The sequence below is a fragment of the Punica granatum genome, chromosome 1 (genome assembly GCF_007655135.1).
Source record: "Punica granatum isolate Tunisia-2019 chromosome 1, ASM765513v2, whole genome shotgun sequence".
In the NCBI taxonomy this organism is placed as follows: Eukaryota; Viridiplantae; Streptophyta; class Magnoliopsida; order Myrtales; family Lythraceae; genus Punica; species Punica granatum.
Genome location: NC_045127.1, coordinates 28,198,182 through 28,224,832, shown reverse-complemented (window position 1 = coordinate 28,224,832; position 26,651 = coordinate 28,198,182).

Genomic DNA, 26,651 nt, shown 5'->3' with positions numbered 1-26,651 from the left:
GCCCATTCTGCTTCCTTGAGCTTGGACTCGGCAAAGACCCTCATGGAGGGAATCTCCACTTCAACTGGAAGAACTACTTTCATGTCGTAGACCAAAGAGTATGGGGTTGCCCCGGTAGACGAGCGAACAGATGTCCGATAAGCCAAGAGTGCGAACGGGAGCATCTCGTTCCAGTCCTTGTAATTCACCGTCATTTTTTCGATGATTTTCTTTATGTTTTTGTTCGCTGCCTGTACCGCACCATTCATTTGGGGACGATACGTAGAGGAGTTGCGATGCAGGATCTTGAACTGTGGACAGAGCCCGTCAATGAGCTTATTGTTCAGGCGGTTTGGGCAAAGGGGCGGTTGCCCTAGGGCAGGCCGTGGGTCCCACGGGTCTTGAGGGAAAGTCTAGATGAAGTTCGAGTCCCGATTGATCGCGTGTTCAAGGCTCGTGGCTCAAATGAACATCGAATTGTCAGTGTGCGCGCGAAAACGGTTCAAACGAGCCCAAGATTGCTCATTTTGCATTAAAAAAATTGTTCGGGTGGTTTTGGGGCTCGAATGCCGGTTTATCTCGTTTCAGGTGATTAGAGCAAAGTTAGCCTTTTCTGAGAACGTATCTCGTGTTTGCATTCCACGTTGGTCATTTTGACGTGCATTGTTAATCAGACTGAATAATTGACCCTTATGTCGGTATTGCAAATGTGAAGCCGGAGACCTCCTAGGAGTTCGCGTCGGATTTCTCAAATTGCTTTCTAAGTTGCTTGGGCGAGCCGGACATCGCTGCGATCTTTGTTCGTTGAGAACAGACCTCGAATGATTGAAAAACTACATCTGAGATGATAAAAGCACTGTTCTGGATGCCTAGATGAATTGTGCAGTTCAGTCTGAGGATTTCACGCTAGGAGCTCACCTTTTGCTACGATCGCCCCGATCGGGTCTGATCGCACCTCTCGGTTCCCCTAACTTTTGCCTATACCGCCCTTTGCGGGTTTTCGATCTAGCAAGGATTTAGTTTCATGCTCTCCTTTTGCCACGGTTCCCCTTTTGCAGGATTTTAAACCGTGCCCCTCATTCCCCAATTTTTGCCTAGGCCGCCTCAAAGAGGTTTTCAACCTAGCGAGAAATTCATTCTTTTTCTCTCAATAGAAAAGAGTTCAGAGAAAGGAAAAGAGCCGAAGAAGGGAATACATGAGTAAGCTTAATTAAAAGTATTGGGGATTGTGCACGCGAAGAAAAATAAAATGTAACGTGCATTAAGGAAACACCCGCAGTGGGGTAACAGAAACACCATCAAGGATAGTATTTCTTATGAGCATCAGCATTGACCGGAAGAGCGTTCTCGCTCCCGTCCATGTCATCGAGAATGATTGCCCCTTTGTCAAAGACTTCTTTGACGATGAAGGGACCGTCGTACTTGTAAGCAAATTTGCCCCTGGGATCCGGGGCGACGTGCAAGACTTTCCGCAAAACGAGGTCGCCGGGGCTGAACTTGCGGGGACGGACTTTTTTGTTAAATGCTCGGGCCAATCTTTGCTGGTAGCATTGATCGTGGCACAGTGCTATTAGCCGCTTCTCGTCGTTGAGATTAAGTTGTTCGTAGCGCTCCTTTGCCCATTCTGCTTCCTTGAGCTTGGACTCGGCAAAGACCCTCATGGAGGGAATCTCCACTTCAACTGGAAGAACTACTTTCATGTCGTAGACCAAAGAGTATGGGGTTGCCCCGGTAGACGAGCGAACAGATGTCCGATAAGCCAAGAGTGCGAACGGGAGCATCTCGTTCCAGTCCTTGTAATTCACCGTCATTTTTTCGATGATTTTCTTTATGTTTTTGTTCGCTGCCTGTACCGCACCATTCATTTGGGGACGATAAGTAGAGGAGTTGCGATGCAGGATCTTGAACGGTGGACAGAGCCCGTCAATGAGCTTATTGTTCAGGCGGTTTGGGCAAAGGGGCGGTTGCCCTAGGGCAGGCCGTGGGTCCCACGGGTCTTGAGGGAAAGTCTAGATGAAGTTCGAGTCCCGATTGATCGCGTGTTCAAGGCTCGTGGCTCAAATGAACATCGAATTGTCAGTGTGCGCGCGAAAACGGTTCAAACGAGCCCAAGATTGCTCATTTTGCATTAAAAAAAATTGTTCGGGTGGTTTTGGGGCTCGAATGCCGATTTATCTCGTTTCAGGTGATTAGAGCAAAGTTAGCCGTTTCTGAGAACGTATCTCGTGTTTGCATTCCACGTTGGTCATTTTGACGTGCATTGTTAATCAGACTGAATAATTGACCCTTATGTCGGTATTGCAAATGTGAAGCCGGAGACCTCCTAGGAGTTCGCGTCGGATTTCTCAAATTGCTTTCTAAGTTGCTTGGGCGAGCCAGACATCGCTGCGATCTTTGTTCGTTGAGAACAGACCTCGAATGATTGAAAAACTACATCTGAGATGATAAAAGCACTGTTCTGGATGCCTAGATGAATTGTGCAGTTCAGTCTGAGGATTTCACGCTAGGAGCTCACCTTTTGCTACAATCGCCCCGATCGGGTCTGATCGCACCTCTCGGTTCCTCTAACTTTAGCCTATACCGCCCTTTGCGGGTTTTCGATCTAGCGAGGATTTAGTTTCATGCTCTCCTTTTGCCACGGTTCCCCTTTTGCAGGATTTTAAACCGTGCCCCTCATTCCCCAATTTTTGCCTAGGCCGCCTCAAAGAGGTTTTCAACCTAGCGAGAAATTCATTCTTTTTCTCTCAATAGAAAAGAGTTCAGAGAAAGGAAAAGAGCCGAAGAAGGGAATACATGAGTAAGCCTAATTAAAAGTATTGGGGATTGTGCATGCGAAGAAAAATAAAATGTAATGTGCATTAAGGAAACACCCGCAGTGGGGTAACAGAAACACCATCAAGGATAGTATTTCTTATGAGCATCAGCATTGACCGGAAGAGCGTTCTCGCTCCCGTCCATGTCATCGAGAATGATTGCCCCTCTGTCAAAGACTTCTTTGACGATGAAGGGACCGTCGTACTTGTAAGCAAATTTGCCCCTGGGATCTGGGGCGACGTGCAAGACTTTCCGCAAAACGAGGTCGCCGGGGCTGAACTTGCGGGGACGGACTTTTTTGTTAAATGCTCGGGCCAATCTTTGCTGGTAGCATTGATCGTGGCACAGTGCTATTAGCCGCTTCTCGTCGTTGAGATTAAGTTGTTCGTAGCGCTGCTTTGCCAATTCTGCTTCCTTGAGGTTGGACTCGGCAAAGACCCTCATGGAGGGAATCTCCACTTCAACTGGAAGAACTACTTCCATGTTGTAGACCAAAGAGTATGGGGTTGCCCCGGTATACGAGCGAACAGATGTCCGATAAGCCAAGAGTGCGAACGGGAGCATCTCGTTCCAGTCCTTGTAATTCACCGTCATTTTTTCGGTGATTTTCTTTATGTTTTTGTTCGCTGCCTGTACCGCACCATTCATTTGGGGACGATACGTAGAGGAGTTGCGATGCAGGATCTTGAACTGTGGACAGAGCCCGTCAATGAGCTTATTGTTCAGGCGGTTTGGGCAAAGGGGCGGTTGACCTAGGGCAGGCCGTGGGTCCCACGGGTCTTGAGGGAAAGTCTAGATGAAGTTCGAGTCCCGATTGATCGCGTGTTCAAGGCTCGTGGCTCAAATGAACATCGAATTGTCAATGTGCGCGCGAAAACGGTTCAAACGAGGCCAAGATTGCTCATTTTGCATTAAAAAAAATTGTTCGGGTGGTTTTGGGGCTCGAATGCCGGTTTATCTCGTTTCAGGTGATTAGAGCAAAGTTACCCGTTTCTGAGAATGTATCTCGTGTTTGCATTCCACGTTGGTCATTTTGACGTGCATTGTTAATCAGACTGAATAATTGACCCTTATGTCGGTATTGCAAATGTGAAGCCGGAGACCTCCTAGGAGTTCGCGTCGGATTTCTCAAATTGCTTTCTAAGTTGCTTGGGCGAGCTGGACATCGCTGCGATCTTTGTTCGTTGGGAACAGACTTCGAATGATTGAAAAACTACATCTGAGATGATAAAAGCACTGTTCTGGATGCCTAGATGAATTGTGCAGTTCAGTCTGAGGATTTCACGCTAGGAGCTCACCTTTTGCAACGATCGCCCCGATCGGGTCTGATCGCACCTCTCGGTTCCTCTAACTTTTGCCTAAACCGCCCTTTGCGGGTTTTCGATCTAGCGAGGATTTAGTTTCATGCTCTCCTTTTGCCACGGTTCCCCTTTTGCAGGATTTTAAACCGTGCCCCTCATTCCCCAATTTTTGCCTAGGCCGCCTCAAAGAGGTTTTCAACCTAGCGAGAAATTCATTCTTTTTCTCTCAATAGAAAAGAGTTCAGAGAAAGGAAAAGAGCCGAAGAAGGGAATACATGAGTAAGCCTAATTAAAAGTATTGGGGATTGTGCATTCGAAGAAAAATAAAATGTAATGTGCATTAAGGAAACACCCGCAGTGGGGTAACAGAAACAACATCAAGGATAGTATTTCTTATGAGCATCAGCATTGACCGGAAGAGCGTTCTCGCTCCCGTCCATGTCATCGAGAATGATTGCCCCTCTGTCAAAGACTTCTTTGACGATGAAGGGACCGTCGTACTTGTAAGCAAATTTGCCCCTGGGATCTGGGGCGACGTGCAAGACTTTCCGCAAAACGAGGTCGCCGGGGCTGAATTTGCGGGGACGGACTTTTTTGTTAAATGCTCGGGCCAATCTTTGCTGGTAGCATTGATCGTGGCACAGTGCTATTAGCCGCTTCTCGTCGTTGAGATTAAGTTGTTCGTAGCGCTGCTTTGCCCATTCTGTTTCCTTGAGCTTGGACTCGGCAAAGACCCTCATGGAGGGAATCTCCACTTCAACTGGAAGAACTACTTCCATGTCGTAGACCAAAGAGTATGGGGTTGCCCCGGTAGACGAGCGAACAGATGTCCGATAAGCCTAGAGTGCGAACGGGAGCATCTCGTTCCAGTCCTTGTAATTCACCGTCATTTTTTCGATGATTTTCTTTATGTTTTTGTTCGCTGCCTGTACCGCACCATTCATTTGGGGACGATACGTAGAGGAGTTGCGATGCAGGATCTTGAACTGTGGACAAAGCCCGTCAATGAGCTTATTGTTCAGGTGGTTTGGGCAAAGGGGCGGTTGCCCTAGGGCAGGCCGTGGGTCCCACGGGTCTTGAGGGAAAGTCGGGACGATGTTCGGGTCCCGATTGATCGCGTATTCGAGGCTCGTGGCTCAAACGAACGTCGAAATGTCAATGTGCGCGCGAAAACGGTTCAAACGAGCCCAAGATTGCTCATTTTGCATAAAAAAAATTCGAGTGGTTTTGCAGCTCGAATGTCGGTTTTTCTCGTTTCAGGTTATTAGAGCAAAGTTAGTCGTTTCTGAGAACGTATCTCGTGTTTGCATTCCACGTTGGTGATTTTGACGTGCATTGTCAATCAGACTGAATAATTAACCCTTATGTTGGTATTGCAAATGTGAAGCCGGAGACCTCTTAGGAGTTCGCACTGGATTTCTCAAATTGCTTTCTGAGTTGCTTGGGCAAGCCGAACATCGCTGCGATCTCTGTTCGTTGAGAACAGACCTCGAATGATTGAAAAACTACATCTGAGATGATAAAAACACTGTTCTGGATGCCTAGATGAATTGTGTAGTTCAGTCCGAGGATTTCATACTAAGCCTTGGGATGATTAGCACTGTGTTGGCCAATCATCCGACGTTAAGTTTCCGCCAAAAGGACCTCTGGTTATGAATTTCCGTTGAAAACGGCATTTTCTACTCTTCGGAGGTCATTCGAGAAACTGAAATGGATTCTATAGTCTGATTTGCCCAATTGCGTCTGTCCGTTGTAATTTTTGGGACAATGCATGGCTACCTTCGTTTGTCGATGTTTCGTCAAACTAGTCTCCGGTTACACATCTTCTATCACTCGAGAGTCATTCGAGGTGTCTATGTGACTTTCGAGAAGCGATTTGAAGCGATGCTCATGATCTGTAGAATTGCGGGATATGACTGTGTCTGACATCGGGCATTAACTTTTCTCTGGTGAACCGGCGTTTTTGAATTTCCATTGAAAAGTTGTCTGTATTCAGAAAATTGCTCTGTATAGAGCAAATGATCGGCGAAATGTGTTTGAAGACACTTTTCATCTATTTGGCACCGCGAGGGATTTTTGAAGCCCAATATTGGCTATCTTCTGATGGTCGAACGAACTAGTAGAAAATAGTACTGTCCGTGTTGTATTCTGAAAATGCCGATTTGGAAGTTGTCTGGGCTCTTTGTTTGCTCTGTATATCGCTAGATGATCTTGAAAGTTCTTCTGTCATGAGCTTGAATCATATGCTTGTCTTTGTTAACTTGAGGGCGAATAGCAATTTACTATTTTGTCGAGCCTTCTTTTGTATCACTGCTCAAGTCATAGCTTGAATCATTGTTGATAGACATTGTATGAACCGGTGAACCAAAATGGGGTGCTGACACCTCAATTAGGATTAATCGAGTAGAATCTTGCTAACTAGGTTCAACCGTGATCTAATCAAGCTTGCTTGCTCATGAGATTATGCTGATTGCATTCTGGCCGAATGATAACATGTGCTAATTCGGCGTAATTAGTGCTAATTTGCTCATGGGTGTGTAAATATGTGCATGAAATCAGTTAATCAAATGAGCATGAAATCGAACCTTGTAACTGCTATTACATTTTGTAAATGTTGATTAAATAGGCTTAAATGACTCAATTTGATCATTCTTGACTAGATTAGGCTTAATTACATAATATTAGTGCCAATTAGTGATATCTATACATGATTAGGCTTAGTAACGGTTCAATTTCTCTATTTAATTGCCATTTAAGGCTTAATTGCTCTCGGTTGGTTTCGGGCATGATAGGGCCGAGAGGCATTATGACCCAATATGGCTCAATTTTGTTCGATTAGTGTCTAATTAGGGTGATTGGGTCTTGGTCATGCTTAATTAGGCTAGATTAGATTCAACTACTTCATGTTATGTTTAAATTTGATGAATAATGACTATGTTGATGATGATGGTGATATGGCCAATGGGGTTTTAGGCTTGCTTAAGTTCAGCTTTGCTTGATTCAAGTCCAATTGAGTCCAATTAGGTGAAATTAATCGAAATTAATTTAATTAGGACTTAGCCACTAGGAATTAGTGTCTATTCATTGTTAATTTGGCGTAAATAAGTTTAATTGGTGCAAACGTGCATTCTGTGAGTGTGGCCGAGTGTATATATGTATATATGGGAGTCAAAACTTGGTCAATTTGTAAAATTAAAGTCCAAATCGGTAATAATCATGTAAATAAGCCTACATTACATGGGATTACGGGTAGTTAGACACTAATTGTATGTCATAGGGTTTCTAGGAAGGTTATCATGACCTTGAGGGTAGAACAGTTAGAGTTTGGGTGTGATTAATTGGATAAAAAGTCCCTCAATTGGATTAATTGATGATTAATTGAATACAAATTCAGCTCGTGTGTGAAATTGATAAATCATGATTAAAATGTGTAATCATGTAAATTTGAATAAGTAAATCATGGGGGCAGTTATGGGTGTAACTCATGTATCGAGTTATAGGTTAAAGCAAAGGTTCTTTGATCGTAAGGGAATATGATTCTTGTGGATTTATGGGGAATAGATTCAATAAATCCTGTATTTAAGGTTTGTGAACAAAATTGGAAAATAAGGATAAATGAATAAAGGGATAATAGCGCCATATACCTTAACGTTTCAAGGAATTATTAGTTCTAGCCCAAACTTGATTTTTTAACTGAGATATCCCAACGTTGACGTATTGGTTTCAAATCTATCCCGACGCTAACTTTCCGTCCAAAATTGACAGAATTGTACACGTGGCACGTTAATTTTGTAACAAGTGTCGGGATAGATGTGAAATTAACGTGCCACGTGTGCAATTCCGTCAATTTTGGACGGAAAGTTAGCGTCGGGATAGATTTGAAACTAACACGTCAACATTGGGATATCTCAGGTAAAAAATCAAGTTTGAGCTAGAACTAATAATTCATTCAAACGTTAGGCTATATGGCGCTATTAATCCATGAATAAAAATGTGTTGACATAAGTTCAAATCCTATAAATTCTCATACGCAGGGACTATAGGCCCATAAAAGTCTTTTTGGACTCCAGGCCCGTTTCTAGGCCCTCTTGGCCCATGAATGAAATTCGGGCTGAATGTGTGGGCCCATGAATAAAATTCGGCTCAAATGTGTAGCCCATGAATGAAAATTTGCTTGAACATATGGCTCGTGAATGTGATTTAGCCCGAATGTATGGCCCATGATATGTACTTGTGCATGTGGATGAATGGACACGTGCGTGACGTGTGGAAAGCCATGCAATATTTACTTTTCTTTGTACATATATGTGTAAATACAACCATAGACCCTAGAAAAAAAAACATTTGGATTTAAAAACTAAAAGTGTCAGTGGAAATTATGAACTCATGAGGATACCGAAACAGTTAGTTATTAGCTTGTGAGCTTCTAATCCCCGTAATAGAGTCCCTAGATCTAGCTCTTTGGTTCAAAAACCAAGTTAGCTCTAAAATCCTTGGGTAGCTAATATCTTGCTTCCCGTAGGTGATATAGATGGCTCATCGGCCAATGAAATAGTGTAGTAGCGACTCCAATAGAAAAAGGGTCCCAAGTACACGGATTAACAAGAATTTCGAGTTTAGGCGGATGCCTAAAAACCATGCCTTGTGACATCTACCTAGTAACTTGCCTCGTTGGTCATGATGCCCCACGTGCCAGTTGCAACTTTCTCTGCCGAAGATGTCCATCGCCTTCACTCTTCAAGATCTTTCAAACAACCCTCAACCTCTGTTATTCGTAGAAGCTTGCGTTGCACCACACTTGGTGTCACCATTGGCAATGCTCTTATGGTAGATACAACGATAAGCTTAGTGAATGATGCCTCGCTCAACAGCCTTTATTGCTCTAACACTCCTAGCCAGAGGGCACCGCAAGACGGCACACTGCGAGGAATAATTCATTATTTCAGTGACAAGATGCTCGCTCCACATGATTAACATCGTCGTCACCTAACTTTCTAGGGATGTTGTCCTTTGACTTATAAACCAATGGATTAAGGGACCTTCGCTTTCTATACCTAAGGATTCCGATAGACCTTCCCTTTCTAAAGCAAAAGGGCCTTCACTTTTTATAGTGATGGGTTTCCACCTCCTCCTCCTCCTATTAAGGACCATGGTCCTCGCATTTTACATCGAGGATATGATGATATTCGCTTTCAGCAAAGGGCTCCTTACTTTCTTCAGCAATGGGCCTCTTGCTTTCTACACTATGGGGATTCCACACATCCATGTTGGGGATCACGACCATCATTTTCTATAACGGTGGATCTTGGCATTCTCTTCCGATAGCAAAGACCCATCCTTTCTACAGCATGGAGTCTCCTCACTTCTATAGCAAGGACCATGACCATCACTTTCTACAATAATGGAATATTGGCATTCACTTTCTATAGCGAAGGTCCCCTCGCTTTTTGTAGGGATGAGATTCCTCGCATCAAAGGACAGAAAGGACTCGACATTGAACATCACTCCAACTACAACATGAAAAGGCGACCGTCGAAGACATGACACCAACAATTATGCAACGAAGATATACTCCCGCAATTTCTCAAGGCCACAGGAGTAGGGGCTTATGTTAGTGACCAAAATAATCGACCTGAGTTGGGCTCACTTCAAGACTCCAAATTAGTAAAAATATCATATGGATATATCCATCCACAATTACCTCTTATGATATGTAGCAATATCCTTGATATTAAGTCTTGAATAGTCGTCAGTATATCATTTTGAGATATCTCTAACTACATATTTGACAAGTATATCTACTTGCTAGTTACAATTAAATATTCTATATAGATTACAATATTCTAATAGAAAATTTCAACAATCTCTATAAATACTCTTTATGTCTGCCTGAACTAAAAAATTTCAATTATCTACTTTTCTAGTACATACTCTCATTTTAAGTGTTGGAAAGGGATATTGGGATTCCGTCTCGCTCTTTCCCTTTTTATGGGTCGTTCGTGCTGTAGGAATCGCGTGCCTAACAGAGCAACAACGGAAGCAATGGAAAGTAGAAAATTCAAAATTTTTGCCGTGTGAAACCTAAGAACATGATCACACTAGAAGAATAGAGACAGAAAAGTGTACCTGGTCATGATCTTATTTCGCAAAACCGATATCAGCTCGTCAAATCAAGTGCTCCATGTGTCACACCTCTATCAGTATCCACGCCTACCTCATCGACGGAACTTCGGGTTTGATAGTTCTAGCGGCCTATACCAGAAGGAAGGCGCTCGAACAAGATAAAATTATTAGACTAATGGATCCAAATAGAACCCTTGAGCAAGTTGGAATCATATTACAACTTCCCGTGATCGAATCGAGTAATTCTTGAATTCGAACATCGATGCCCTCAACCAAGGCCCTTAACCCCTATTTATAGGCTTAGCGGAGGACCCAGGGAGGTTATGGAATCGATGTAGGATAGCTAAAATTGGTTATCCTCACACCATGTGTCCGCCAGGTGTCGACTTCTCATTAGTCCACTGGTCACAGTATGATTGGGCCAAGTGTCGTCGTCCAATTTGTCCAAGTGTCAACTTATGACTTGACTACTTGTCATCGCACGACTATGCCACATGTTGACACATGATCGGTCCACTTGTCATGATATGATTGGTCCAAATGTTGTTACTCGATTCTCCCCCTTATTTGATCCATTAAATCTAATAATCAGAATCCAATCAATTGGGAAGTTTAATCTCATTAAACTTTCGACGTTTCCGTCTTGTGCTTAACCTCATCTAATCTCTATTAGATGAAGTCGCCTTCATCATCCGCCGATTCGGTTGTTGCGTGTGACCCTATAGGTTCCCGATTACGTTGACAGTAATATCGAAATCTCCATTTGGAAATTACAAGCAGTAAGCAACATCTAGCAATGCATCATTGTTCTCCAAGCAATCGAAAAGTCAACTGTTTAACGAGCCTATAGACTATGTTACTGATGGGCTCACGAACTAGAACTGGGTAAGAAAGAAGGGTGGAGGGTAGAACCAACAAAACTCACATGATAAGATGACTCACCACGAGTAAGAAAAGTTAAGTTGATTCGCCACGCTCAAGGATGAATGATAAGAATTAGGATTTTTGCCACTAAACAGGGAACTTGTTCAAATAAGAAAATAGAAGAAACGCTCTAAGCAATTTCATTTAAAATATTCATCAAATTCGTGTTTTTCAGATCTCCTCCTAGCATATATATAGAGGGAAGATACTCCTCTTGACTCTAGAATAGGAAAGTGACGTATATTCTCCTTTAGACAACTTTCCTAAAATGGAATAAAGAAATAATCTAAAATAGGAAACATAAGACTTCTGACTCAAGCTAATATAGGAAATAACATCTAATTAAGAGAAACTATATTATATAAATATTATCTTCTTGAGGCAGCCAGAGTCTTCTGGAATATGGGTCGTCACTTTGGGCCAGACTGCTCGTCATATTTCCACGCACTTCAGTATAGTAATGGGTCTGGGGCTAGTTGCAGCAAGCTTCTTGGCCTTAGAACGCGTGATAGGACCCAAACTAGATTTGGCCTCATCTTGGACTGCATTCTTGGGCACATCATCCCCTCCTGGTTTAGAAGGATTTGCCCTCAAATCCAGATCTTCTTCATCTTCAAAATACGGAAATAGGTCCCTCACGTTGAAGGTCGCTAAAACATTGTAATCATCAAGCAACTCAATCTTGTAAGCATTGTCATTAACCTTTTCCTTGACACGAAATGGACCCTCAGCCCGTGGCATCAGCTTACTCTTTCTTTTACTTGGAAACCTCTCCATACGAAGGTAAATCCAAACAAGATCACTTGGATTGAAATGAACTTGCTTCTTTCCTTTGATCGTGCCTTGAGCATATGCTGCATTCTTCTTCTCAATCTGCTTCTTCACTTGCTCATGCAAAGCTTTGATCTGCACAACCCGTTTCTTGTCATCCAAACACACTCTTGAATTTGTTGGTAAGGGTGCCAAATCAAGGGGTGTGATAGGATTGAAACCATAAACCACTTCGAAAGAAGGGTGGAGGGTAGAACCAACAAAACTCACTCGATAAGATGGCTCGCCACGAGTAAGAAAAGTCGGGATGATTCGTCATGCTCAAGGATGAACGATAAGAATGGAGATTTTCGCCACTAAACAAGTAACTTATTCAGATAAGAAAAGAGAGGAAACGCTCTAGGCAATTTCATTCAAAATATTCATCAAATTTGTATTTCTGAGATCACCTCCTAGCATATATATATAGAGAGAAGATATCTCCCTTGACTGTAGAATAGGAAATTGACATCTAAACTCCTCTAGATTACTTTCATAAAATATAATAAAGAAACAATCTGGAATAAAAAACTTAGGATTTCTAACTCAAGCTAATATATGAAATAATATCTAATTATGGGAAACTATATTATAGCAATATAGGAAACTTATGCTGCGTTTGGTTTCAAAGTAGGATATTAAAATCAGATTTTGATTTTGAAAAAAGCTGTATAAATGGGGCCCACCCTTTGACTTTGTATGAGTTATTTTGTTTTGTTATGAAAAAAAGTGGTATAAATGGAGCCCAATCTTTGACTTTGTATGAGTTATTTTGTTTTGTTATTGGTAGAATTAGGTTAAAGTTGTGATTTTAAAATCACATTTGCAAACTAAACAAGCCATTAATATCTAATTAAGCTAAATTCTTGTTCTTGAGTCTTCTAGAATGCGCGTTTGGAACCGAAAATTCGAATACGTGTTGAGCTGCGATCTGAAGCACATCATTCCCTCTCAGTTGGAAAAAGACGCGTCCTCGAGTCTTCGTCGATCTTCTGCTGGTCTTCATGTGTGCGCTTCGGTGCTTTTTAGCTTGCCACTTAATGACCAACTTTTCTGTCTGAACTCTCTCCAGTAATTCTTCATAGATCGGCTTCTTTTTGCTTCCTCGCCAACCATCTCTTTGGCTGAATTGCTGCTGCTTTCCCGGTGGCGTCGTATATGCTTTGGCAAATTTTGTCTCGATTGGATGAAACACCATCGACAAATCTTCAATAGCAATTTCTTCTTGAAGTTCCCCTTGGGGTGAGTTTAAAGTGGGTTCCATCAGGACTTGCTCCGTGGAGTTTGAAATTAATACCTCCAAAATATTCTTCTCAAGAGATAAATCATTCATGATCAAGACATGTGTATCTCGCTCCAGCATAGCCTGGTTCTTCGACTCTACGTCTTCTTCCACTTCTGTTTTGCTATCCCTCTTGGAAGTTGTGTCTTTGACCTGCACTTTTTCTTCTTCTATCACAACATCAATAATCTTCATATCACCAAAATTTGTCTTTTCATGTTAAAGAGGAAGGACAGTCTCCGGAAGACAACTTGAAGACTCGAACAACTGTTGCTCACAATCCAATGCAAGAACCTATCTTTCAAAATTCGTTTCATACGCCTCTAAGTAAAGACCGAATTCTTTCCAGATTGAATACGATTTCTTTGTAACACGTGCCACCAAGTAGAAGCTTTATCTTTTAAGCGATAAACAACATGATCAACATGACTTCCATCATCGGGAATGTTGTAGTAGTCAAAGGAATTGTCCACGCACGAAATCCACAACAAGAATTCCTCGACACTCATACTTCCGTTGAAAGTTGGGATTATCTTTGGGCGATAATCCTTCTGTACCCATAGGTATCTTCTTATTCCATCTGAACTCTCGAGGGTTTGGGTCACTCGCTCGAGCCATGCTAAAATCTCTTCTTCTCTTCATTGGAATGTGAGGAGCAGGTCTTGGTCGAAAGTAAGCCCTCTTGGAACTCGTTTGGGCCATTAGCCATTATTTTCACATATTTAGCCAAATCCAATCAAACACACGTGTGTTCACTCTGCGCACAGCCAAATTTCATCTCGTCGGGGCACGCATGCGCGCGAGCCGATCATGCGGCTTGGGAGTGTCCACCTTCCCGTGGGGACGCGTGACAGAGACGCGTGAGAAGTAGTCGCCACTACCTGTTTACGACCAGAAGGTTGAGGGCCGATAAGTTGCCCGGGTCTAGGAGTATAGGATACACCTAACTTACTAAGGCATATGGTCATGCGGAACCGAAAATTTCGAATTTGAGTATTCTATTACGTACGGGTCTATATCCCGTACGCCCTTTCAGTACTCTGTTTGTCTAAGCTTGCCATTTTTACTTATTTACCACGTTAATTAGGTTGCACGCTCCTTACCCGTTTTGACACAATAAATTCGATTAAATGCTCGGGCCTTCTCTACTTATCTACCGCGATCCTTACAACGACTGAATGCAAATACAGAAAAGAATCCTCAGAATGTGCTCTCAAATTAAAAATACATACACGGCACAGTACATGGACCCAGTCGATTTGCATCAAGCCAAGTATTCCGCTCATGCTCACCGTGAGTTCTGAAAGACTGCAAAGTAAATTTATGCAACGCGGGCACAAAGAGCCGGGGGTCGAGTCCGATCGGACCAATGGATAACAGAAGAGTCGCTTGACTTTCGAGACAGCCGTAGGATAGGTCGACCTCCCGAGCGATTGTCTAACCATGACTCGCCTACTTGATCCGAGTCATCTCCCACAAAGACATTACTAGGAGCAAAGCAGTGAGTCGGGGCAAGACCATATTCCGCACTCGAGTTGTGCGCGCTCAATATGTATGAGCGTTGGACCCGTGATCGATGTTTTGGGGCGTTGGACCCTGTGCAAAGCGTGCCCTATGATTTGAGCTTGAACCGTGATCAAACAGCAAATAACATACAAATATAGATGAAAACTGATAAAAACTAATAAAAGCAAACAAATACTGACACAAAAAAACAAGTGCAAACAAAGCATGCAAAAAGCAGATAAAATCGTGTGGATGCAAAAAAGCAGGCTAAATCACGAGAATGCAAATAAAGCATGTGGATGCAGATAAAGACAGACAAAACATGTGATTACAGATAAGTGGTGTGTTTAGGCTAAGTTTACGTGATTTAGTCAGTTATGCCCCGAATTGTTTTAGCAAACAATTTCTTAAGTTAGGCAGAACAAGATATGAGCATGCAGAGGGTGCAAGGCTGACAAAACATAGGTGAATTTGTTTTAAAGTTATTCAGTGTAATGATACTGCAGTTTCATTGATTATGTCAGAAACGCATGTTCTTGCCTAGAGAACCCAAAATCTAACTCTTTTGGTCTAATTGCCCATGTTTGATTTATGCCAACTAGACGATTAGTCAAATTCTGCATTTTATGACAAAAGAACCCATCCTACGCACAAACTTAAGGGAACGGAGGCACTGGATACCGCGAATGCACCAAGGCTTATATCCTTTCACGAGCTATCCCCGCTCATGCCTTCGGCCCGTTTCCTTAAGCGCCTGGAGCTACGCTAGGATAACAGAAACACTTCAGTTGGATGAAACGGGCAATGCAGATGAACCTGCGCCTACACAGGCTACCCAACTACTTCCAATATGCAGTGTTTTGGCTATGCAAACCCTAGGGGGTCGCTAAATTAGGAATTGATGACTTTGCCCTTGTGTTTAAAAACAATTTGGGAAAAATGGTGAGATTACGTGATGCAGGCCACCTCGGCCTGTAATCGGTGTCAACCGATCCCCTGGATCTTTCAGGGTTATGGTTGAACCCCGTAAGAGCCAAAAGATCGGTCGGTCTGCCCAGGAGTGGTCCAAAGAGAACTCCGGCATTACGACCTAAGCAGCCTGGAATTAGGCACGTTCTCTAGTCAGGATACGCGAGTCCTCCTCAGATGCCCATGTCACATCGGACCATGTGTCTCACTAATTTGCAAAATTTGGTATGGAAAAGCGCAACGACACTTGTTCTTAATCTATTGACGCGATTATCAATTATTTGCCGATTTCTGCACTTTTGCTTGAAATCAAGTGATTTGCTTAGCTAAGTTGCACGTCCCATTTCCCATGTGCGACATTCATTTATCAGTTATGACTTGTGCTTCATGTGCACGGGTTTATGGATCGATTTGCTTGAATTAACCTGCTTAATATGCTTTTTATCGTTCGGTTATCGAAAAATTTGAAAGTACGATTACAACCAATCCGAGAATCGACTATCAACCGAAGAAAGGAGGCCATCCATGACCCAAGAAAGCCATGGAAACTCCCGGCCCCTTAAAAGGTATGCCCACGAGAGATCCCGCGGCCTCATCGAGTCGGAATAGTCTCTTTAACACCGGTTCCAAATCGCTTCTCGCATGCAACACTCATGAAACATGATAACAACATAAAACGACAAAGCCGGTGCCGCCATGCTCTTGGGAAATTACATGCAAGCGTTCAAGCATACGGAATAACATGATATTACGCGGAATCGATAAAACGAAACCAACTCATGCATTAACAAGACGAAAACAAAAAAAGGAAGCGACCAAGATCGAGACAAAGGAGGCCACCTTTTCCCATCATGCATGACATATTACACACATTCATCCATGCACATACATCGTTACAAGTCGAGATAATCGAAATAAAACAAGATGAACGAGGACGTGCAATAAATTGATTGAAAGACCGCCTTATCACCCCACAAACTTAAAGATCTAAGAGTTCTAGCTTTTCTAAGTTGCAAGAGGGTTATACCTACTCTTGAGGGTCATGGACAAGTCGGAAAAACGGTTGGAAAAGGTTGGCTGGATTTCGGATGCCTGGGCGGTACTGTTCACCCGAGAGGGCGAATGGTTTTGGCTAGCTTTCACCGGTGGCTCGGGATGGTTGTACGAGCTGGCCCGGGCTGTCACGACCCCTAAGAGGATGATGAAGGTGGCTATGGGTGGCTCGTGGCATGCAAGAACCTTTGTTAATCCGAAAACATGCAAAAACCGGTTAGAGCCAAAACTGTTTTTTTGGACCCGGTAAGGAAAAATGAGAGTTTGAGTGAGTTTTAATGGGTTGCTTGATGGCTCCTTGCTCTGAGAGGTCCCTTGGGGAGTGCTTAAGGATGTGCTAGAGCCAAAACACCAAGGAGTGGCTCGATTAGAGGAATGGCTCGGGCCATAAGTTCGGCTGCCACCCGAAAACCAATTCTGGACAGATTCTGGTCATGCCTGGTTTGGGCTGCTGGAGGCTCCAAACGACAAAACTAACACCATTGATGGACTCAGGAGGTCGAAAACATGGGGCGTATGTGTTTAGTTCGATGTTTGGGCTAAGTTAAGGGACAGTCGCCGGAAAACGATTTGTTTTCCTGCAATTTTGGCCTTGTTTCGGGCTGAGCAGAGGGCTGGACGATTTCTGGTTGTTAGGGGAGCTTTGAGAGGATTTTTGAGAGAGAATGCATGAGGGAGAATGGCAAGAGTGAAAGTGATTTGCTTAATGGTGCATAGAACATATATATGGGTGCATAATGGTGCAATAAAGCAAAATTAAGTGCAATTAAGGGCTTAATCAAGCATGGCCGGTGCAAATGGGCTCTTAATAGTCAAGAATGGTGGCTTGATATTTTGGTGCAAGTTGGTGCAAGTTGGCTTGGAAGAGGATGAAGCAAAATGGAAATTTGCTTGAAATTCGGCCAAAGGGGTTGAGGTGACTGAAATGGTGGCTGTCGACCTCATTTTGTGGGTCCCACGAAGTTTGGAGGTGGCTAGGGCAGTTTTGGTGGGTCCCGCATGGTTTGGAGTTGAGTTGGCGAAGTTCGAGTTCCGGTTAGTTGAGCGTTCGGGCCCCGTAGTTCAAGTTAATGCGGAATCGGCGATGCTCGTGAAAAACCGATTCAAATGAACCCACATTTGCCGTATTTGTGCACTTGGAAGCACTTGAGTGGCCACGGGTTCCACATGACTCGAGGAGAAAATTGGGAAAGCTCGAGTCCCGATTAACAGTGCATTCAAGGATTGTGGCTCAAGCGACCACTGAATAAGCAATGTGCATGCAAAATGAACCGAATGAGCCCAAATTCATTGTGTGCGGGCATTTTGGAAGATTTTGTATGACTCGATAGCTTAGGGTCAATTTTGCCCAGGTCGGATGTCCCAAACCAAAACTGACCATTTTTGTGGCTTATTCAGGGATCTTTGCACTGTTCTGTTCATTTTGCATGTTATGCACTTTATGCGGGCCTAATGACCATCTTGCCCCAACCTTAGGAGTCGGGGTTGATTTTGATTGCTCCGGGCAAACGGAATCAAATTGACCATTTCTATTTTCATATCACGTATCTACGTTCTGTGCCGATCGTTTTGGCATATTTCGTCATTTTTACAGAATGGTAGACCTGGGGACCCTTTCTGCAAGCAAGGGTTGAAATGACCTTTTGCCCCTGACATATGGTCAAATGACCATTTTGCCCTTGACATGGGGTTAAGAGTTCATCTTGCTCAATTCGGGAGAACAGAGCCAAATTGATCATTTTTGTCGTTTATTCGTGTATTTGAGCTATGTTCTGCTTGTTTTGGCTAGTTGTGTATCCAAGTGGGCCAAATGACCATTATGCCCCTACCAAGTAGGTCAAATGACCATTTTGCCCCTAGAATCAAGGCTGGTGCTCACATGGTGTCATCGTGGGTATTCAGGCGTACTGGAGACACCTGCGGCTTTTGTTCTATCAAAACAGCCCTTGTACTGTCTATCGGGCGCGTGCACTTGAACTCTTTTTGACTTTGCTCGGGACATATGGTTGATTCCTCGAATATGCTCGGGACAGATTTTCAATTTGGGACCAAGCAGTTTGACGTGCTCGGTAATCGCTGTATGCTCCGTTCTGTCGAAAGCGGACCCCGATTGTTCATCCAGCGTGTGTATTTTAGCCCATTTTGGATTTGCTCAGGAGAATAACATGTTTTCCCTAATATGCCCGAGGCAAATCTTCAGTTTGGCCTGTAAGGGTCTTTTTCAGTGTCTCACAGTGAATACTTTATGATGCCCCAGTCGATCATTGAAAAATGGCACTGTAGCAATCAAGCTTTTGTAGCCTTGGAACCAAATGCCCTTTTTTGGTCTCTTTGGGTTGCCCTGAAGCTCTCTGTGACTTGTGCTTCGTTGTCACGTGCTTGCCCCCCGTTGACCTGTCCATGAGTAGTAGTCTGTGGTATATCTTAACCATGTTCTGTCATGTCTATCGGGCTGTGGCTAGATATGCTGCTAATGCTCTGTTTGAGAGCCGTTGGACCAAAATGGGGTGCTGATAACTTGCCCCTCTTTGGCTGCATGCTCGAGTAGAAGATGTGGCCAAAGATTATAAGAAGCACCTCCTTTGTTCCCAGCGACCGCCATGGTATCCTCTAATGAAAGTCCTTCCCCCTTGTCCTCGGATATGCCATGTTGTGATGCATGAGAATGGCGCTTGCTCGATGAAGAGTGCCTGCATAATGAAAAGCGATGGAATGATAGAGAAGCATATTTGAAAATGCGTTTGCATAATTTGAAAGTGCATTGCATAATTGGAAAGTGGTTGTATAGTTGAAAGTGCGTTGCATAATTGAATGTGCATTGCATAATTGAAAGTGCATTGCATAATTGAAGAGCGGTTTGCATAATTGAAAGTGCATTGCATAATTGAAAAGCGGTTGCACAATTGAAAGTGCATTGTATAATTGAAATGTGGTTGCATAATTAAAAGTGCATTGCATAATTGAAAAGCAGATACATAATTGAAAAGCACTGCATAACTGAAAAAGTAAGCTACATAATTGAAAAGTAATTGCATAATTGAAAATGCATTGCATAATTGAAAAGCAGTTGCACAATTGAAAAGTGGCTGCAAAAATAGAAAAGCAATGCATGATTGAAAAGTGGTTCGCAGAATTGAAGGTGCAGTGAATAATTGAAAAGCGATTGCATAATGGAAAAATAGCACATAAGTGGAAAGCGATTGAAAAGCAATTTGCATAATGGAAATGCGATGCATAATTGAAAAGCAATGCGAATGTTGAAGGATTGCGCAAAATGCAGAAGAAGTGGTTGTAGCTTGCTCGATGCCGGCTTGTGTATGCCGTAGATGTCACCGGGACAGAATATTTTGTCACTCGCTGCGTGGCTGCATCGCAATTGTTCGAGGATACCCTGAGGACCCTCTGCCCAAGTTAAGATGGTCATTTGTTGCATGTGGCAGACATAAATCCGTCCTGAGGAAACGCCTTTCGGGTCCAAGAACACGCACCTGCATACAGAAGAATGGCAGCTAACAATTGTTCTCAGTTACACATTACTGCCAGAATTACGATATGCAAAGGAAATCTATGTAATGATGCTTTAGGGGTTTTGACTACGGTGGCCACTTTGAGGGGTAGTCGTGTCCCTGACTATGACATGTGTTTGGACCGAAAAGGCTTTTTGTAGAACGGGCATGACCCGTGGATCTTTTGCATAAAGGTAAGGGATAAAAATTATGGTCAGGACACTGGAATAGTGCATAGGGGATATGGGTATTCAAATGTAGTAAACACGGGCTCGAAGCCCGGAAAGCTGCAAACGTGGACTCGAAGTCCGGAAGGTAGTATATGTGGACTCGAAGTCCAGAAAGCGATAAAGGTGGGCCCGAAGTCCGTAGAGCAGTAAACGTGGACTCGAAGTCCGGAAAGCAGTGAACGTGGACTCGAAGTCCGGAAAGCAATGAACGTGGACCCGAAGTCCAGAAAGCAATGAAAGTGTACCTGAAGTTCGGAATGCAATAAAGGTGGACCCGATGTCCGGAAGGCAGTAAACGTGGACTCGAAGTCCAGAAAACTGTAAACGTGGACTCGAAGTCCAGAAAACTGTAAACGTGGACTCGAAGTCCGGGAAGCAGTGAACATGGACCCGAAGTCCGGAAGGCAATAGAGGTGGACTCGAAGTCCGAAAGGCAGTCGAGATGGACTCGGAGTCCGGAAGGCAGTAGAGATGGACTCGGAGTCTGGAAAGTGGTAACGTGAGTATAATGTGGAGATGCAGGGAATGTCGAAATAAAGGCCGTTGTTAGGGACTAGCGCGGCACACCGGAAGAGATGATTGTGATTTGCTGGGCGTTCTGGGCTAAGGCTTTGTTGGTGCTATGCAGAGGTAGTTATGGCTTGCAGCTTGTTATGTGTCTGAGAAGCAAGCTGGATGATTTGCGTTGCATGCTTGGTAGGGTGATCCGGTTGTTATGTTCACCGAGGATGCCCCGCTTGTCATGATTTGATGCGGATGCTGGAGAGTTGCATGAAGCGAGAGAAGAGTAGTTTGCAATTTTCCTGAAGCCGGGACTTGCATAGGTTGAGGATGATACTAGGATGGAGTGCTTTGTTGCTTGTTGCATGTTTGTAGTGCCACTGTTCGGTTGGCTAGGGGTTATCCCTGGGGATAACATGTGCAGGAAGTTGGCTCCGTTGTTGGGCTATTGCGTGATTTATTGGGGCCAGCTTTGCCGCAGAGTCGTTGCTTGCTGATATACTAGAGGCTGATCTCGTCGTTGAGGCGATTGCTTGTTGAGGATGCCCCGGTCTTGCTGCTTGGGCGATTGCTTGCTTTAACGGAAGCTGACCTCATTATTGTGGCGGTTTCTGGCCAGTCTGCCGAGGCAGTTGCTGTTGCTTCGCTTGGGTTGGTTATTGGTTTTTTCGTCTGGAGCAGTTGCTCGTTGCTTTCATTGGAAGTTGATCTCCCTGTTGAGGCGATTGCTTGTTGGGGATGCCCCAGCGTCGCCTTTGTGGCGGTTGCTTGTTAGTCTGTTAGAAGCCGGTTTCGCCACTGGGGCAATTTTTGGTTTACCGAGGATCGGCATCTTGTGATGCGAGACACGAGCTCTAGGGAGGAGCGCCTATGTACCCTATTGGACAGAGGATCAGAGTCTGCGTAGTTCTTGCTACTTGCAGTACTCGTGATCCTGGCATCATTAATAAGCCATGGGGGTCACTAATGATATGTAAGCACAGGCAAAAAGGAGTTATTGCGGCGCATGTTATTCAGTTTCGGGTCGTCTCAGCGACCCGTGAAGAGTTTTGTTTTGGCAATGCGATTGGGGTCTTGTTTTCGAAGGCCTCTATGCGAGGCCTCCGGGGGGAAGCTCTTGTGGGCCATGCATGGGCATATCGAGACATTCTCAATGACGTCCCAGCGACTCTATTGGTTGTTTGATGCATCCATCGACTTAGGACCCTTCTCGTCAAGGTGCCATAGGGCGGCTACGTCTGTAACCTGCTGGGGATTTCTACTCAGATTTGGTCAGACCTAGGTCTAGTCATTTCCGGAGTGTTATGACTAGACCCCCGAAAGGAATGTCTGGGATTTTGGCTTTGCAATAACTAATTAAAGGGTGGTTGTGACTCATTCGAAGTTGTGCAATGACAAAGAGAGAAGATAAAGTTTGGGGAACACGCTGCCCCGGCTAAAAGGATACACAGATTTACGCTTGCAAAGAGATGTACCCCCCTCTTTCGTCCTTCTTTTGTGGTGTAGACTATGCCAGACTGCTCAAGTGGTACACTTGGTCGTCTACTTGGGGAATCCCTAGTTCGCACGATCTGTGACGAGCTAGGGTGAAAATTTGATTTATCTATCTCTCATTTTGCTTTCCTTTTGCTACAGTCGCCCACCTCGAGATCCGGCCGCATCTCTCAACCTAAGGGGATGAGCTCTCTTTTTGCCACGACCGCCCATCAAGGGGATTTCGGTCGTGCCTCTCCTTTGCCCTAGCTTTTGCCTTGGCCGCTCCATAGAGGTTTTCAACCTAGCGGGCTCAATTCTTTTGTCTATCAAGTTTGCAAGGAAGAAGAGTTCGGAGAATTCGACTCCCGAGTTTGCACTGCTTTGCATTCTGTCCCCCATTGTGGAGCCGCAATTGTTGCCCCCTTTGTGCCAGATTTCTTGATTTCTTTGTCTTTTAGTTGGCGCCGCTAATGTGTTTGGTGAATCATGGAGCAACCTCATTTGCTTTATTGGCAAGATTTTCCCGCTTCTTTTCCTTGGAGGCTGGGATATGTTTTTGCCCCTTGGTTTTGCTTTGCTTTTCCCGACTTTTATGTTGTTGCGGGTGCTTTGATGCGCTTTGCCTCGTAAATACTTGTTGTGTTATTTGTCCTGGCACTTTTTTATGAGGGTCGGCTCTCTTGAAACTTGGTTCTAGTGCATTTGGAAGCCGAACTCCGTGTTGTTCGTCCTCGCAAACTTTACAAGTTATTTCCCCTAATGTCTAAATTTGAAATTGCCCCAGGGATATGAGTGACCGAGGTTGTCTCAGTGTTTGCTGTGGAAGACGCCTGTCCTTGACACGGATGACCGGTAGCGTTCCGACGTCGCTTGTTGGAGTAACCCATTACGGTGACCTTGGTCTGAGCTTCAACCGCTTGTCGAGGTTGCGTTGGTGCGAACTTCAACTGGGGATGCCCCAGTGTACGCCGCTTGGAGAGGATGCATTGTCGCGAGCTTCAACTGGGGATGCCCCAGTGTACGCCGCTCAGAAGTGCTCACCGTGGGTGAATGATATCCGAGGTGATCTTGGTGCGAACGTCGAATGCGAATGCCCCAGTCTTGATTGTTGATGTAGCCCATGGTGGACGCCTTATGCGATCATCGTCCCCAACCGTGTTTTGTGACTTCCTAGCAGGTGCCTCCTGGAGAAGGGTAGTCTCGAAGCCGATGGACGTGCTTAGGCTCGGAGGCAACGCTCGATGTCGACTAAGATGATTGTGTTTGATGGCCTGTGGCTTTTTGATTGCTTCCACCTTCGGCTTCATAGGGAATACCTCCTCGTCAGGCCCTTTCCCATCGAAGTATAGGAGGAAAGACCCGATAGGAGTTCTAAAGAAAGCATGAACCCATGCATCATTCCTCGCTTGTGGCTGGCGTGCCCCTGTGAAAAATGGCATGGGAGATAATGTATCTGGCGATTTTGTGGTGGCTTGTGCGGTAAGAAATGTACAGTGGACCCATGGGAAATTCCTTTTCATCCAGAGCGCGACCCATGGGATACCGTGCATGGAGGACATTCAATTTCTTAGAGTTCGTTCATCACCGCCCTAGAGTGATTAGACCATGACTGGGGTCGTATCGGTGTACTTTCCTCGAGTGCGGGTAGGGAGACGCAGTTGTCCTAGGGAAAGCTCAAGAAGCCGGGTCCCATGGGGACAGGTTGATCGAATAGGCTCGACAGAATTGATAGGGCATCGTTGGAACAATCCTAATGCCCACTTGAGGGGTTTTATTCCAGTCGGGGAGCCCATTCGGGAATGCATATAAACGAATGTGAAAGAGAGTTCAAGGTAGAGTATGTGTTCAATGGCTGGTTGGTGGCCATAACGGAGGGTGGTGAGCTCATTCTTCGATCGGAGGTGCGACCGAGCTAGTAACTCCCGCGGCGGGTGGGTTGGGATATGCTCTATTTGGAGCGGCTGCTTGAGATCTTTATGGCGGGAGGGTTGGGCCTCTATTGTTATGATCTTCGCGAAGGTGTCTACAATCTTGATTGTGGTTGTTTTGGATTCAAACTACTTCTTGTTAGTTATTTCCTGCAATGGGAAAAGGAAGAACGATGAAAGAACAAGAAGTATCCGTAATCTTAATGCATCAGCGAAGGGGAGCGAACTGGCCTGGTAGGCGTCGTGCGAGCATGGGTAGGAATATGCACAGCACTGCGAAGGGTGTGTGCATGGGCAAGGTGGAGGCGTGCTCATATGACGCGGAACGGCACGCTCAGTTATGCTAGTGGACGCACTCAGTTGCGCGGGGTCAATAGGCAGCCAGCTTTGTCGGTGAAGGTAGGTCGGCTCTTGGGCTATAGCTTGTCTTGCTGTGGAAGAGGGTGAAGACCGCAAACGGCCTGCCCACGAAGGTTGGTGTAGCTCGCCAACGCCTCGAGAATATGTGTTAGCCGTAAAATAATAAATAAATGGAATGCATGTGATGCATGAATTTTTGGAAAGCTAATGTTGTCATTCGCATTGATTCGAAGGTTTGAAATACAATTCAATTTTGGAAAATGGAATCCTAAGCCCGTCTTCCACCACACTCAGGGTGCGAGTGACTGTTGCTATGGAAAGCATTGGCTCCAAGCGAGGGCCTGGTGGAGACGTCTATCCTAAGGTGTATGCAAACCTCCACAGGCCATTTTCCTAGACCTTTCCAGGGCAACATTCACCCGTGCCAATTCCTGATCGTGTCTCCATAGCTCGACACGTGCCTGGGTGAACTTCCTCTGTTTTTGGCATTGGTTGATATGTTGCTCGTCATTCTCAGTGACTTCCGGCAAAGGCGGCGGTGTGGTCGTGGTTGACTTGGGTTAGGCTCATCTATACACAGCTAATCTCCTAGAGTGGTGGTGTGATTTTGTAGAGGCGTGGAAAGGAAACCGAGCATGACATCCCTTACCAAGATGAAAGGAAGATCAACTTATGACTTATCAATGCGAATGACACCCTAACTTTGAAAATTGCATAATGCATGTGTGTAGAAAAAGTAAATGCCCACGGCTTAATGCACAAAATACAAAGCACAAATACATCTCTCTAAACAAATAGAAAAGGACTCAAGGTGGCACGAAGGCCGACTCGACAGACTGTTGTCGGGATTGGGTTGGAAATTTGCATGGGGCTCCTGCATGATGAATGGTTTAGTGCTACAAGGACCGTGCTACCTATGGATGGGGGCCCCCGACTCAAGGGGATCAATTCCTTGAAATCGAGCATGATTCTTTTCAAGGCAGAGGCGGCAGTCAAACTGCGCGCTATTCCCCCACTTCGAACCCCTATCTAACCTGGGTTTCCCAACTCCAGTCGTGGGTCGCGACCCATAGGTACCGGGTGCTAACATGATGTGCAATGCATGGTGCATAAAATAAATGTGCAGAAAGTATATAAGCATTAAATTGCAGAAAGCGATAAATGAATAAACAAGCAAGCAAACAAACGGTATCGAGCCTGATTCCTCTAAGTTGTTCCCAGTGGAGTCGCCAAGCTGTGCGCACCAAAATTTCATCTCGTCAAAGCACGCATGCGCGCGAGCCGATCGCGCGGCTTGGGAGTGTCCATCTTCCCGTGGGGACGCGTGATAGACACACATGAGAAGGAGTCGCCACTACCTATTTACAACCGGAACGTCGAGGGCCGGTAAGTTGCCCGGGTCTAGGGGTACATGATACACCTAGCTTACTAAGGCATATGGTCATGTGGAACCGAAAATTCCGAATTCAAAGATTCTATTACGTACGAGTCTATATCTCGTATGCCCTTTCGGTACTCTGTTTGTTTAGGCTTGCCGTTTTTACTTATTTATCGTGTGAATTAGGTTGCACACTCCTTGCCCGTTTTGACACCGTAAATTCGATTAAACACTCGGGCCTTTTCTGCTTATGGACCGTGATCCTTACAACGGCTGAATGAAAATACAGAAAAGAATCCTCAGAATGTGCTCTCAAATTAAAAATACAGACATGGTACAGTACATGGACCCCGTCGATTTGCATCAAGCCAAGTATTCCGCTCGTGCTCACCGTGAGTTTTGAAAGACCGAAAAGTAAATTAATGCAACGCAGGCTCAAAGAGCTGGGGGTCGGGTCCGACCGGACCGACGGATGACAGAAAAGTCGCTTGACTCTCGAGACAGCCTGTAG